Genomic DNA, 12,562 nt, shown 5'->3' with positions numbered 1-12,562 from the left:
GCGTAGTGTGAGTTGAGGCGAGGTGAACGGAAAGAACGGAACAACTCCGACGACGACGCGGGCGCGAGGAGAGGGTGGGGAAGGTGCATACGGAGAGAGCGGCGGCGGATGGAACCCGATTGTTTATGGTAGTCAGCGATGACAGCCAGCAGGCAGCGGCGGCGGCAGCCAGAGCGCTGCGGCGTGGCGGCAGCAGCAGCAGCAGCAGCCCCGCTGCCTGCGCGCGGACGCCTGAAGGGGGGGGGGGGGGGGGGGGATGCCCCGCACTGCCGTCGCGAGCTGCCACGGGCTGCCAGGCAGGCTGGCAGGCGCGCGGCGGCAATACATCAAGCCGCCCTGTCAGCCGTTCTGCCGACATCAATAAATTCCAGACCGATTCATTTTCAAGAAGGTGGAGTAAGTTGAGCGAGGGCCGGGAAGAGGGGGGTGAGCACACACACTGTGTGTTGTGTGTGCTGCTGCCGCCCGTCATCATCGTCCGTATGCCACTTTTTTGTCCGCCCACCATAGAGAGCTTGGCTGGACGCCTCGGGCTCGTCGACGTTCTTTTCGCCCTGTCGGGCACGCACCGTGCTGGCGCGCGCGCGTGTGTCTCCCCGCGGGGAGAACGTCTCGGAGGCGCCGAGCGGCTTTGACCGTGTGCTCGTGTGGTTCGCGCAGGACCAGCTCAGTACCACGCATATCGGTAACTCCGCGTTGGTGTAGCGCGGACGGCTCTCGAACTCCGTGCTCACTTGTTTGTGCGCGAACATGTAGCTATTTTGTTACCGAACGAAGGATCGTAAAATGCAGCACCCGAGGCGCTCCGGCCAGCGCCCGAAGCAACCGTGCCTCACCTGGAGCTAAAAGGCCACACACACGGCAGAGTCCACACTGCGTCCTGCCACCTGCCAACGTGCCTAAATGTGCGTCAGTGCAACCACTATATATGCAGAAAGTGCGGTGGCCGCTGTAAAATGCGGGCGTGCTCTCCGATACTCCGTCGTCTGCAACGCATGCTCGGATAACGACTCACGCGCGACCTTCCAAACAGAAAGGTAGGTCGCGCCTCCGGCGTGCACACCAGCTTGAATTCTGCTGGCTCGGGAGGGTTAAGACTGGCTTCGAATATGTGAGCGGCCTTAATTCCGCACAAAACTCGCATTACTGGGAGAATTTAAACACAGGATTCGGCGATTGCCCTACGAGTGTTTCTTTTCTTTTTCTTTTCTTTTTTTTCTCGTGTATCTGAGGTCAGCAGGTCTACTTCGTAAGTCTTGTCAGTTTGCTGCGCAGCAGACTTGCTGACTCCGATGTTTCCTTGGGAAGTTTACTCATTCATAAATAGTAGAAGCACGTGTATATAGTTTCTGTACAGTGTGATAAGTCACAGTGTGGGAGAATTTCTGTTGACTCTATAAGCGGCTTAAACAAGCGCTGTCATTGCCACTGAATTTACATGTACGATAACGCAGACTTTATGGTTACAACAAGCTTGCTTCAGTCTTGCAGACTGCGCCTCCAGAGCATCGTAAGGTCGATAAATGACGCGTGCTCTGCGTCGAAGGCATCGCAGTCTCCGCGGACGACTTTCGCTTTCCGCCCGTGAGGCAGATATATATACTCTCGCCATTTATATCGCGCCAGTAGCTGTTCCTTGGCTTGGTATATACACGGCTACGTCGTAAGCGTTCGCATCTGCAAGCGAAGGTTGCGACTGGAGGCAGCACTGACCCCCATTCCCTTTGATAGACACTCTCGAAGGATCTGTACCTTCGTGAAAAGAAATATGTGGAAATATTTCGTCTCTGGAGCAAGCCGCTTGCTCGGAGACTTCTACAGCTGACTCCGACTTGCCCAAACATGTTCTGCTCATGCTCAATTTGGGAGCCAACAAGTTCGTTAAATGCTATATGCGCACTGCGGCGTCTCAGTGCCTATAAAGCTTTGCTGCTGAATACGAGGTCGTGGGTTAGACTCCCAGCCGCCACGGCCCTGATTCCGATGAGGCTGGGTCGCTGAAACTCTTCTGTATATACCGTGTTTTGGGCGCACGTTGAAAGAACCGCATATGGTCAGAACCTTCCACCACGGCGTCCGTCATCTTGTCAGTTGCTTCGGGCGTTAATCCCCGGAATTTTAAATTGCATCGCTGTCCTTGCTCTTTACAGAGGAACCTTAATATCCGTACCCGGTCATTAACGCTCATTATCACTGTGGTCTTGAATAACCAGCACACTGTGTCTGCTCAAAGCGCTATGCATGCGCCTGATACACTGAGTGCAGAACTGACATGGCTCGAGTAATTCACAAGCGAACGTGTTTTCGTGTACAGGCATCACAGAAGCGGCCTCATCGACTGCATGCACGCACAGAAGGTGTGCGCTTCCTTCGAACAGCTGGTTTACCCCGCGAGCGTGTTTTTAATTTCGCGGTTGCGCTGTAAGCTCGTACTCCCTGTCTCCCTTTACATTTTCTCCTCCCAATTTCCCCATTCCCTAGAGCAGCTTTGCAAACTCAATATTCTCATCATCTCCCGGCCGTCCCCATTATTGCCCTCTACAGATCTGTCTTTATCGAAGCCGAACCCACAACATCCACATTACGCGTGCGTTGCACTATATATATTACAGCTTTTCCGGGTAATTGGCACTCCAAGTGGAGTTGGAGTTGGAGTTACGATAGTAGGCAGCTATAGTACAGATACAATCGTGTATAAGTATTCTCCTCGCATCCGTGCCTGGGAGATATCGTCCTTCCAGCTTCGTTATCACATCCGCGTGATGTCACCCATCTCACAAAGCGGCGTCCAGGAGGAGAGTCTTATCCGGGACGAACACAACGCACTTGCCGGCCTATATGCGGCCACGCCGCCGCTGTGCAGTTCCTACGCGTTTGCAGGCTCTGCAGGCGGGACTATTACGAGCTTCAGAAGAGGAAGCACGGCAGTTGCGTGCTCAGCAGTTATGCTATTCACGGCGCACTGATTGTTGCACTCCATGAGTGTGCGGCATACACACTTGCCTGCGTTAACGTGGTTGCTTGCGTGGGAGCAACAAGACCTAGCCTAACACACACGCTCCGCGCGCGTCAATACGCGAATCAATGCCATTATCGCCAACTTGAGTAATAACACATTACGCGTGCTCGTGTCTCGTGTTCTCGCGCTTCATTCCGGCCGTTTGAATCATGCACTATATATATATATATATATATATATATATATATATATATATATATATATATATATATATATATATATGCGTTTGGCAGGCATTCTGAAATCATGAACAGCAGGTTGCCACTGTCCCTCAAGAGAAAAGTGCATAACAGCTGTGTCTTACCAGTACTCACCTACGGTGCAGAAACCTGGAGGCTTACGAAAAGGGTTCTGCTTTAATTGAGGACGACGCAACGAGCTATGGAAAGAAGAATGATGGGTGTAACTTTAAGGGATAAGAAAAGAGCAGATTGGGTGAGGGAACAAACGCGGGTTAATGACATCTTAGTTGAAATCAAGAAAAAGAAATGGGCATGGCAGGACATGTAATGAGGAGGGAAGATAACCGATGGTCATTAAGGGTTACGGACTGGATTCCAAGGGAAGCGAAGCGTAGCAGGGGGCGGCAGAAAGTTAGGTGGGCGGATGACATTAAGAAGTTTGCAGGGACAACATGACCACAATTAGTACATGGCCGGGGTAGTTCGAGAAGTATGGGAGAGGCCTTTGCCCTGCAGTAGGCGTAATCAGGCTGATGATGATGATGATGATGATGATGATGATGATGATGATTTTTATGCGCATGCGTATATGCGGAGATCGTTCGGTCATTGAGCCGCGGTCCAGTCGTTTTCTTGGAGTTTTACGTATCTGGCGCCGAATCTGTGGCCCTATATATGGCTATAGCTTCACCGCCTTTTTTTGAAGTTGAGATGCATTCATTATATAGCTGAGCAAGAACAGAACGTTACATCTGCGCTATTCTCAATCTAATCTTCTGAAATTTTCTGTGTTCTGAATGGAATAGACTGGTTTTGTTCAGTTTCAGTTTATTTTTTATGACAACAGGACATAATAGTTACAAGTGGGCAGCGTCAGATTTTCAGTGTTATCAGAACTCAAAAACGGCGCAGTATATATATACACTCCGGACACCTGTCTTCATTTCCTGCCTCGGCCATCCTGGGTTCATATTCACAAAACTTGTCTTACATGCTCATAAATGTTTCTATACGTTCGTATAACCTATTAGAGTTTTGATATTTCCAGGCGTTCCTTCTCCTCTCTCTTTCTCTATTTTCTTTTGTGTTTCCTTTATTTTTTTTCCGCGCGTGTGTGCTTGCTTCCTTCGCTGTTCTTTACGTCTTTATTTTCCCCTTCCACCAGCGTAGGATAGCAAACCAGAATATTCTCTTCCAATTAACCGCCCTGCTTCTAAATCTAATCTCTCTCTCTCTCGCTCTCGCTCTCTCGTAAATGCCGTCCGTAGTTGGCCATCACTGCGATGGTGTTCTTACTATCACTCGGCGTGATATCTTACCGCACTTCGTGGTAGAGATTAATGGCGTCATTCACGCCGATCTCTATGGTGAAGTGCCGATGCCCGAATCCTGGTCAATCGCAAAATTCTCTTACGTGAGACAAGTTTTGTGAATACGGCTGTTTCTGTTATCCTTTTTTCATTGTGTCATTGTTTCATATCCACGACATGTGGATATTTAGTTGGTTGCGTTCTGAGGGAACAGGGTGTATTTATTCTTGTTTCACGCTATAAAGCACATACAAAAAAGAGGGGACATTCGAACAAATGTTGTTGGGCAAGGGAGTGTTGCACACTCGTAACCGTCCTGTGAGATTTTTTTTTTTTTCGACCTTCGTCCTGTTCGCTGAGTCGCTCATGCACGTGATAAGAAAATAAGTGCTATTCGATTATCGGCTACGCCAAGCCGTAACGATGGCGATTAATACCGTGGAGCAATACTTCTTCCATTTCGTCTGATTATATTTTTTTCCTTGGCATCAAATGTTTCCTCGTGCTATTTTGAGCAGCTTTAGAGAAAGGAGGAATACACACTCCTGCGAATGTCGTTCTGAATCCAATTATAGAATCCAAAGAATAGATAACGAAAATCTAACTCAAGTCGTGCGTTCACTATACGGTGGGTCAGCTGCACTTGTGACTCCACCCGTTCGTGTCGAGTGTCATGTAAGCGAAGTTGCATAGTTGCATATTTACAAAGCTTGTGAAATCGGAGCGTCTCGTGTCTACGTGACAACATATGTGGATGGAAATGAGAACATTCACACCACTCAGTAGCTGCAGCTCAAAAACAAAAATGAAAGGGTCTGCGAACAAAAGTGCGATATAATTGTTACTGGCATTTTCTCCAACGTATCTCTATAATGTCATAATGACTCCAGTATAGCGACAGCTTGCACCACATAATGCACCTATAGCACGCCGCGTGGCGTGACACGCAAGGTGTCTTACGGTTGCACGCAGTCCCTGGTGGTCCACACATTATCACGATGTTGTGAAGTCGTATTGGTAAGCACAAGTTCGTGCGTCATGACGTTTTATGTAGGAGGCGTGGCATAGAACATGCACGCGCTGACGAGTTTTCAATAAAGAAAGCACCTTATTATTCACAAACTTCCGTATAGCACGACCTTTCTTTCTTTCTTCCTCTCTCTCTCTCTCTCTTTCTTTCTTTCTCAGATGTTTCTTTCGCTCCATGACATATACCACTGATTGCAATGCAAGTTTCTAACAGACAAATTTTAATTAGACAAGTGAACAAGTAGTCGTACCGAGGCTGCTGGCGGTCCTGGGCCCTGATTCACAAAAATCTCTCGCGCTAGAGTTGTTCGAAATACCAAATTCCAGCCAGTACTGACGCCGGACATAATACAGCGAAGGCGGCCGACCGATTGCAAAGAGCACTTACAAACGAAAAGCTTTACGAATTCGGTCCCTGGCCCACTGAGCTGTCAGTTTTCGCCTAATAACATTCAAAGCGCAGCCTCGAACTGACGCCTCTTCTTATTTGCTCTTCTAAAGTTTGACCGGCATTTGCATCCTTTATCGGTAACGCGCCAGCTATACTCTGTATAGGAGTGTGGAGCAGTCGTCGTGTGGTATGGAGGCCCTCGCATGCGACTCCCTGAGCACTCCTGTTGCTCTACACAGTCAATTTGCTACCTACATGTGTATGGCCGCATTCTGTTGCAGTTCCTTTCTCTCTCTCTTTTCCCACTGAATGGGTTAAGCGGTCCCCAGCGTACATAGAGCGCCACGTCTGTATACGGAGTGCAAGAACTGCCAAGAATCGTCACCGCACGTGCCGACGATCCCCTCAGTGGCCCGTGAGGATTCTGCGGATTTCTGGCGAAGACTGCAGCGTATTATACTCGACCACCTTGCGGCGTCGAAACCATTAACCGCACTCACTCGCCGCTGAGTCCCAGGGAGAGAGCGACAGCGTGTGTGTGTGTGTGTGTGTGTGTGTGTGTGTGTGTGTGTGTGTGTGTGTGTGTGTGTGTGTGTGTGTGTGTGTGTGTGTGTGTGTGTGTTTGTGTGTGTGTGTGTTTGTGTGTGTGTGTGCAAGCGAGCGCGTTGCCGGTGCCGCAGCACATGTTCCTCGGCGAGAAGACATTTCCGGTAACTGCGCTTCGATTGTACAAAAATGTTCACGTCGTTGCCGAGACATCATTATTTCTTTTTGTCCTATTTGGAAGCGCAGCAACGGGGCGCCAGAACAGCTGCCTGCAACCTGCGCGCTATAGCGCGTGTACACGACAGGCGCACCTGCGCTCGTTGCAGCCGCCACAGAGCAGGCGCCGCGCAATACGCAGCTCGCGGAGTGCCCGAGTATACATGCATGCGTGTAGACGCGCCGGTGCTCGCCGCACCGCATTGCAGCACCCCTGCATGTAGACGACGCGGTGGCGCGATGTCGCCATCGCGCGCGTCACAGCGAGTTGAGCGTGCACAGTGCGCCATCTTTTTTTGCCAACCGATGGGGGGGGGGGGGGGGGGGGGGGGGATATGAATGCATAAAAAATAACAAAAAGAGAGAGAACTATAGAACATGCGCACTATACTTTACGCACGAACGTTATTTCGCAATGGCATTACAGGGCAGCTGCGGAGATCGTCGTGCTTGAATGGAATAGGCGCGCGCTTCCTTCTTGGTGTAGACAAAGCGGGAGTGAGCTTTCGCAATTAGCGCCTCGTTCTTTCACAATGTTGGGCGCTCCCGCTTTTAGCGAGTTTGCGCGCGCCGAGTGGGTGCTGAAAGCTGGGCGATTAACCACGCCGCGGTCTTCGATTGCGTCAGCGTCCTCCCTTCTCGCCTGTTCGCACGCACCACGGCAGCAGCCGGCTGTGTACGCCTCAACCACCCATGCGTGGCCTTTCCTCTCCTCCCCCCCCCCCCCCGCCACCTCACCTCGTGGGGTGCGATGAGTGAGTTTGTCTGAATTGGCGTGTACATACGGCTGCAGTTCTATTTATGTTTACGTCGCTTTTGCAGCGCCAGGCTTTCGACAGTTAAAAAAAGCTTCTTTTTTCTTTTCTTTTCTTTTTTTTTTCTGACCTAACTCGGTGCTTCGAGACAGACAGAAAAGGTCGGCATTGTTTCTGCAATGCATTTATGCGGTGGTGTATAGAGACCTGCGGTATAATCTTCGGAAATTTGGAATTAGGGACTTTATACTGTGCGGCCATGAAGTGAGGGATAATCCACAGCAGGGTATTAACTGAGCTTTGTCATTGTTTAGAGCCTTTCTTACTTTTCTTATTTTTGGAACATTTAGCAAAGAGGTTGAAAAGCAAGGTCCACTTCGTCTGATATCGCGCCGGAGGCAGGAATCCACCCGTTCGTCATTGAAGGAATACTGGTGCAATGTTTATATACTGCCTTAAGCAGGCATACCGCCTGGGTATGCCATCTCCTAAGAAACCGTTCGTGGCGTCGATGACGCGCAACCCCCATTTTATGTGCCCGTCAGAGAAATCACACGTTGAACGCCAAGCGCGCTATCGTAGGCAAAAAAAAAAAAAAAAAAACAAGGTGCTATGGAGGAAGGAAAGCGTAAGAGAGGCTATAGGCGGCTAGCCCGTATCAGTTACAGATATTATCCGCACCGAAGGAATGACGAGCGGGAGTGCCACAAGGCGCAGTCCTCTCGCCATTACTGTTCAACTTGTTGATGGTACCACTCTGCTGTCGTCTGGCTGAAATACCTGGACGTCGCTTCAGTGTGTATGCCGACGACGTCACAATATGCACTAACTCCGACGGCGACCAGTCCGATGCCATTCAAGCCGGACTCGGCACAATTGCCACATTTCTAAAAGGGGCATTGCCATTTGCTGGGCGTGTTGGTAACCTGACATGGAAAGCATATTTAGCGCCAGCGAACAAGGTCAGAAGGGAGAATTAAAAATTAAATTATGGGGTTTTACGTGCCAAAACCACTTTCTGATTATGAGGCACGCCGTAGTGGGGGACTCCGGAAATTTGGACTACCTGGGGTTCTTTAACGTGCACCTAAATCTAAGTACACGGGTGTTTTCGCATTTCGCCCCCATCGAAATGCGGCCGCCGTGGTCGGGATTCGATCCCGCGACCTCGTGCTCAGCAGCCTAACACCATAGCCACTGAGCAACCACGGCGGGTGACAGAAGGGAGACGACACCACATTTCTAAAGGAGGTCGGACTCATGCCTTCTGCTGACAAAATGAACTTCGTAGTACTGGGCACGAAAGCAGCCCATTCTTCCTCGCAATTTTCGTTCGTCTTTGAAGGCGAGCAACTATCTCAGCAAGACAGTGTTCGAGTTCCAAGCATCTGTATCGATGCAGATGGTGTGCAGCGACATGGCTTCGCAATATCACTCGGACCTGGGATCAGATACTCCACCTAATCAGCCGCATCGCGTCCAAACTCTGGGGAAGTGAGAAGTGAACTCTCCGTCGCCTCGTGACTGCTCTACTAATTTTACGCGCTGCATTCGACTGTAACTTCTGCAGCCTGACCCAAAAGCAACGACAAATACTCGAATCGCTCAACCACGAAGCCATGAGGGTTGTTACCAGCCTGCCGCGTTTCACCCCATTAAGCCCGGGATACATGGAGCGGAAAACCGGCGTCCAAGCGACGAAATTCGCCCGGCGCCGAACGCTCGCCCTTCGGCGTCCAAAAATTTGACTCCCGCCGGCTACCCGGTCCGATCGGAAAAACTCCGGCTGGCGAAAATCGCCGTTGGAAATGGCAGGAGCGCCTCGCGCGCTCACCAGGCGTCGCGACGATCGATCTCCCTCCCACTTCCGGCAGCTAGTTGGTTTTTGTGTATTTTTCATTCTCCATCGGAACCGTCCGTCGCGCGGCCTGCTGAAGCGACGGAATGCGGGCGTTTGGGCTAGCTTGGCTGGGCACTTTCGGGCTCTCTGCGCGTGAAAGGGACACCGTTGAACATTACAGCCGGATATTGAATGTTTGAGAGCATGAATATAATAGTACAAATTTGTGTAAAGTTATTTTTTATCTTCAAACTTAAGTGAGGTGCTCACGGAACAGATAATAGTTACAAGTGTGGTGCAATTTTCTTACCAACCCGATCGCAGGTTCCATGGCGCAAAATAGTGTGTACACTGTACTGCTTTTCTTATTATTGCTTTTTGTGTGTGTGTGGTGGCGCCCACATGGGTTCGGGTATATAGGGGACGAAGCGGTTTCTTATCCGCGGCGCCATAAGCTGACTTTTCTTTTTTTTTTTTTTCGCTGTCGGCACGCGTGCTCGTAAAGTTTCGTTTTGTGCTTCTTCGGTCAGAAACCACCCCTGCTCTACTACAACCGTAAGTCCCTTCTGCTCGAGTGCCTTGAGGGAAAAGAGCGACGACAGACTATAGTTAGAAGCCGATCGTGCCTGGACTTCTGGCTGTTTGCATCTGTGTGGGCCCAGGCGGTTCACGGAATGCCTAGGGCATCGAGAACGAGAGCCGCTGACAGGCCCATTTCACGCCAAATATCTATAATTCTATCCTCCCCGGCTGCAGTACTAAACTCTTGTTGTTGGAGGAGGCTTTAAAACAGGAACTGAAAATGGAGTAAACATGAATAACCACAATCTGTTTTTACACAATGTTAAGTGACGTCGCTGTTGGAGAACCACAATACCTTCTGCAACGCTTGCGCTCCGGGGTGCCAGCGCTCAACGTAGCCACACGGCGCAAAGCAAGCCCGCTAAAACGCTTACAGCTCAATGAAATGTGCGGAAATCGTTTGTAAGCGCCTCTATGAAACCTTTTTCCAAGTTGTTTGGTCATTAAGAACAAACAATACAATAAAAATACTATTTAATATTTTTTTTCTTATCCAAAAAACACGTTCCTAGAGTGTGGCAACACTGACAAATACGCGGCGAGCGCGCGGCGGCGTCCGCCTGTTTTTCGTTGAATGTAAGCGATGCCAGCAACCCATCGGCGTCGTCCCGCCGCGTCTATTTATGGCGGGCAAAGTTCGCCATGAAAGTACGCTCCATGTATCCCGGCCTTTACACCGCCTTGCCCAAATGTCCCAGATGAACCCGATCGAGGCAATAGGCGAGGCTGCCGAGCATTCACATAAATTCCGACTAAGATCTACGATATCCTGTCGCAGCATCCTCTCGCTTCTTGATCTACCAGTCCCCTCAACGCCTCTGCTCTCTTTCCCTGTTCCGTGGGATTGTCCCCTGACCGTGGACTTTGCACCCATTCCCCAAAACTTGAATGCCGATCACGCGGAGAGGCAGTTGTCTTGCGCAAGGCGGCATGAAGCAGACGTTCGCGACGCTCTACCCCGTCACCACGTTGTCTACACCGACGCCGCCCTCAGTGACGAAGCTTCAGCCACAGCGTAATATTGCCCACATACCGCCGCGCCTTACTCCTCCGGCCGCCCTGCCTGCAACGACCCATTAACGGCGGAACTGGCCGCGATACCCGCTGCATGCGACGCCGTCCTCAAGAATCCTTTTGCAGCCTGCACCGCTCATCCCACTGTTTACACAGACTCGCAGACCTCCATAAATGCCTGCGCCTGGCTGGACCCGCGCAGTGGTGCTGTTCACTCGATGCATCGGCCGATGCGAGTCGCCGACGAGGCTGGCCACACTGTCCGCCTCGCATGGATACCTGGTCACGCTGGGGTCGCCGGCAACCTAATGGTCGACTCTCTGACAAAGGAGCTCCTTTCGTGCCCCTCAGAGACTCGTCCACAAGTCACTGACGACCCATACCCCCATCGACCCGGAGACAGTCCTAACAGAGGCGAAGGTGGCTCGAAGGGCCAAACTCCGGAACATCCTCCCGGAAAATCTTGCGCCTCTGCTGGGGAAGTTTACCCGTGCTCAAGCCACACGCGTACGACGCATCATCACAGAGACAGCAGTGGTACCAGCCCGCCGCGCCAGGATGCGCCTCCAGACCTGGCAATCAGCCACTTGCCGCTCCTGTCCAGGGAACCAGCTGCTGGATCAGCAACGTATACTCTGGGGCTGCTCGGCTCTCGCCGAGCACCGGAGGAGAGCGATAGCCACCCTCTCCCATGCTCTGAGGACTCAGGATTTGGACGCCTGGCGCCTTTCCACTGGCCCGCCGAGATCGGCGACTCATATTCCAGTCATTCGATTTCTACAAGACTCAAAGATAGTCAATAATATCTGAACTGCCCCTCCCCCCGCCCTGATGGATCCTCTTCCTAGGAATAGAAGCATTTTAATAAACGGTTTAACAGCAACAACAGTAAAAGAGAGTGGGGCGGAAGTCACGTGGTGTTTTTTTCGCAAAGGAGCACTGGGAATGGTGTACCAAACATCAACGTTGCCATATACTGCGCTCCTGAAGCTCTCGCTGCTGCTCTACTCCTCTGAATAGTGAGAAAATTTTTTAGTCCCGTGTCTTTCTCGCAGCACATTCTGTTCGCGAGGCAAGCTGACTTTGGAATGTGGTGTGTAAGCTTGAAAGTTCTCTTTAGCGTCTATGAGTGCGAGTGTCAGCCAGCAACAAAGACACTCAAGCAATCACGGCGCGAGTCTTCGTTGTCTTCTTCAACAGGCCGCAGGAGAGCACAGGAGCGCGTCTGCTTCACCAAAAACCGTGCAGAAGTTTCGTATATTTGTACTGACGCGTGTCGGCAGCACACACTTCCGGAGGCTCGCAGCAATATGCAAGTTCAAAGCTCGCGCCTGTGTGCTCCGGCGAGCTGACCGGAGGCGCAAAGGCAGATAGCACACCAACATCGCTGCACTTCCGGCTTCAAAAAACGTGACGTTAGGGCCTCTCCTATCGTGTTTCTTTCCTGCGTGCAAGTTGCGTAATGCACCTCATTTTGGTGAGGATCGAAAGCGCATGGCCTTGAGGAAGCGAATGCACCCCGTCACGGGACGCATTCCCGCAGCGGGTGATATACGGTGAGTTGGACAACTTGTTCGAACTTCACTGTACAAACACAAGCGCAAAGGAGCTGAAAACGCAAGGGCGGTTCAGTAGACACGGGGCACGCGCCGGACTTTTTCGTTTTCTTCGCGCCGTG

At 51.0% G+C, this 12,562-nt stretch overlaps 1 long non-coding RNA gene across 1 annotated transcript in view; it reads left to right on the top strand.

Annotated features, from left to right (window-relative positions):
• The first annotated feature begins 400 nt into the window (after nucleotides 1-400).
• The window catches only part of LOC129380998 (uncharacterized), a 161,053-nt gene continuing 148,891 nt past the window's right edge, over nucleotides 401-12,562 (top strand). The window contains exon 1 of the long non-coding RNA XR_011891003.1: nucleotides 401-1,037. This is a non-coding gene — a long non-coding RNA (uncharacterized lncRNA). The remainder of the gene's footprint in view (nucleotides 1,038-12,562) is intronic.

Source organism: Dermacentor andersoni, chromosome 1, assembly GCF_023375885.2.
Source record: "Dermacentor andersoni chromosome 1, qqDerAnde1_hic_scaffold, whole genome shotgun sequence".
NCBI lineage: Eukaryota > Metazoa > Arthropoda > Arachnida > Ixodida > Ixodidae > Dermacentor > Dermacentor andersoni.
The sequence above is the reverse complement of the archived record's forward strand: the minus strand, read 5'-3'. Positions and strand labels throughout refer to the sequence as shown.